Here is a 3,922-nt window from a genome sequence, read left to right as displayed (position 1 = left end):
TTTAACCATCTATCATAGCTGTTCTTTGTAAAATACATAAAGGTAAACAGAAACATCTTTATATAAATTATACTTAACAATCTGTATACACTGTAAAACCATTGTTAAAATTCACACTAAGATGCTAGTACAAGCAGCAGTGTACAAAAGTGCAAACAAGGTTAATGACGAAAAACTTACACTGACTTACCACTTCCGCATACTCTGCGTTCAAATACTGAAGGCCTCACCACAGAAAACACTTTGATCACTTTTAAAGAAACGTGACTACATTCACCCCGAGTGCTCTCACCTCAGTATGGCAACTGATGATGAGTTCAGGTTACGAGCAGCACCAGGGAATAGAGAAACCCATGTGAAGTTGGCCATTCTGATGTGCCCACACTTGATAAAACAATTCCAAAGACCTCTTGAATGTCAAAAGCTGTAGAACTATCTTTTACCCCAAAATATTTGAAACTGAAATTAAATCGAATTCTTCCTCCCTCATTTAAAATGCATGCTGAAGAATTCACTCCAATACAGCTTTTCCAAAAATAACTGCGTGAAACCACTCAAAAAGGCTTTGCTATAAAATGGCCCTAAAATCTATTTGGAGCAAGGATGCTCCTGAAACAAAGTTTACTTGGATAAATTTGCTCACTCTAATTACTTTTGATTCTCTTTAAAAGTGTGGTCAAATCCCTGAACAATCGGTCAGTGGTATTAAATGCATGTTATTTAATGTTCTAAATTTTGAGGACAAAAATGAGTTGGTTCAGAGCTACATCTTCAATAGACTCTGTAGATTCCCTTCATTCTTTTTATCCAGGGGTGGTGTGGGAGTGTGAGAGGGGATGGTTCCAGGGTTCAGAAGTGGAAACTTGGTTTTAACAAAATCCCACTTTCCACAGAGGCACAGTCCTATATTCCAAGATTTGTTTGTTGGTTAAAAAGCACTAATTTGCATTTCAAAAGAACAATGATGGAAGCCATCCCCTTGTAGCATTAGGAATTTAGACCTTAATTGAAGATACACTGTTTTCTGAACTCTTATATTTACAGCAAAAAAAATTAAAAGGTTTATAGAGAACCTTTAATTTATCATTAATTTTGCATTAAGGAATTTTTATTTGTTAATCTCTATGTTTTCATGCTTTCTTGGAGATTTTTTGAAGCTTCAACTTTTACATAGGTTTAAAATGATCTAAGCAATATACTCTAAAATGAACACAAGATACTTTGAGAGCATTCCCTTCATATTAGCTCTTCTCATTGTACTCTGGTCAAAATTTATTTGGCAATATTCCCTTGTGAATTTTATTCACATAACTATCAAGACTGAAATGCCACACTGAATCACAACCAGTAGTTTCATAACATGTAAACCTTGCAAGTAGTTTATGTGCTGGAAAGCACTAGGAAGTGTGAGCTGGTTCAAAACTAAGGAAAAGAAACACTACTGTAAACCACAATAAGTGTGTCTATATACACAGGCACACAAAACTAAACTTTACATCTGCGCAGGCAATATCTGAATTCATACATCTTTGGCACTCAAAGATACTGGGTCAACCAAGCCAATGGTGAAGAATATTTTTTCATGTATTTTAGAAAATGTCTGGTTCCAATTAAAAAAAAATGCTATGCTGTCCATCCTAAAAATTCACTGAGATAGACAAACCAGAATCAATTTAAAACATTACCCAAAAGTATATAATAGCAGTCCCTGAAAGAGGTATGGGGTTAAAGGTTTCATTAAAATGAAAAATGTGGTCTGAGATCTTGTCTTTTAGAGTTTTACGCTAAAGATTCTAAAACCTCTTTTGAGCAGTGCCTGATTTATATGGAATCCAATCTTGCCTTGTGTACATTTTCACACCTTATGGTAGAAGGTAGAAAATTAACCTATGTCTGCAATGCTACCATTTACCCCCAGAATATTGCACAGGTGCACCCACTTGCACGGGCACAGAAAGAGTACATATTTTCCCTATGTTTCTATTGTTTCTTGCCATCTTCTTAATAGGCCTCTCTAGGAAGGGGAACAGTGACTCAGTGTATGTGCCTGGAGGAGCTGGAAGAGTGAGATAATAAGCTCAATATCTAGAGCCCATCTCCCTGAAGCTGGAACTGGGGGTGGGGAAAGCCGGCTGCTGCTAAGTGCAGCTTCATTTCTGAATGCTCAGGCCATAAGAATGGGAAAATATCCACAGTTTAGCTGTGGTACACAACTGACTTTGTTTCTTTGATCTCACTGTCAGAATCAGAATGAGAATTCTGGAGTGATGTATTTTGTATCACAAAGAATTTTTCCTTTATTCCAATTTATGACACAAATAATTAACTTCTCAATATCATAGTATAAGGAAATACTTGAAGAAAAGGCATGTCCTTATAGGAGCTCAAGACAGATACCAACAACGAGAGGCAGTTACTTTTAATAAAGCCTAGTTCTGTTTAGTCAGGATATTAGAAGTACTTGATTTTTTTATTTAAGTAATCTCTACACCCAATGTGGGGCTTGAACTCACAACCCCAAGATCAAGAGTCACATGTTTCACCAAATGAGCCAGTCAGGTGCCCCTAGAAGTGAGTATTTGAACCCCATGTGGCAGAATAAACCAAAAGGTTGATAGGTCATTTCCTCCTTTTTCCATGATGCTACCAATGATTCTAAGCAGGGAAGATGCTCTTATTTTCATTTGAAAGGAAGCTTAAAGTGAAACAGAAGAGCCATATTACTAAAACCAAAGGTCACGTTGAAATGACCTTGCTAGTTTAGCTAATGGTAAGTCCTTCCAGTTATATCCCTCAATCCTTGTGTATCTCAGATGTTCCATTATTGATGACAGAAAGAACTAGAATAACTGATTTGGAAAACAGCTAAAGAAAACACTAATTCTGATACTGAAAGTATTCTTGATGGAACTGGAGCAATCTATTTGCAATGGAATTGGTTAAATATATTATAAAATCCTGGTTTATAACCAAGAGAGAACTAACTCTCAAGTTTGAGTCTTTAAAAAAATACACGCTTGGCACTTAGCTTTCAGCTTATTTTAGTAATCATGGAAATCTCAGAATTTCATGGGAAAAAAAGAACTCAATTTCTTAGAAGGTTAAAGTGCTTTAAAAGCTAACTAAAATGTTAGTCTACCAGTGAGGCTTGCAGACACTATCACATGGCAAGTATTATTTCTAAAACCAAAGCCTTGGTGCTATATAAAGAGCTGAGAGCAGTTAAGAAAATTGAACACAGCATTCATTTATTTCTACTGAGAAATAAAATATGCTAGATAATGCAAAAGAGCTATAGGACAGGACCAGAATCCCCACACAGCTCAGTGACAACTGAAGCAGAACAGGCGTCCTTTCTCCTCACACATGCAGGCCTCCACAATGAAACTATGCACAAGGTGCTACTTGTTGCTTGCCCTGGGAATACCATTATGTAAAAGGAACTGAGGAGTACCTCTAAATGTGGGGGAGACTGCTGCCTGTCACTACTTTTGGGGAAAAGGCACAAATGACCAAACCAGGCACCAAAAAGTTTGGAACACTTCAGAATCTGACAACTGGAATAGAGCTACAGGGCCTATCAAACCCCAGATTAACTTTGTGTTGTACCAGAAGATGTGCTTTTCTTCAGAAGACCGATCTCACAGAAATGAGGATGTGGACCCCATCAGCACTAACAATAGTAGCATTACTGTTACAAATACACATGATTCAGAGATAAATGTGGTATAAAGTACAACCATATGCAACTTTTCTTCTGGTAAATGCAAAAGCCTCTAGAGACTTAAACATTATCCTAAAAAATTCTGAAGTGGTCTCCTTTCCCCACAACCCCCTCATATGTATGTTATTAAATACTCAAAACTTCAGAGGACACTAGCTAGATAAGACACATTAAAATGAGACATCTGCCCAACAAGGA

The sequence above is a fragment of the Nyctereutes procyonoides genome, unplaced genomic scaffold (assembly GCF_905146905.1).
Source record: "Nyctereutes procyonoides isolate TBG_1078 unplaced genomic scaffold, NYPRO_anot_genome, whole genome shotgun sequence".
Lineage (NCBI taxonomy): Eukaryota > Metazoa > Chordata > Mammalia > Carnivora > Canidae > Nyctereutes > Nyctereutes procyonoides.
Note: the sequence above shows the minus strand (reverse complement) of the source record.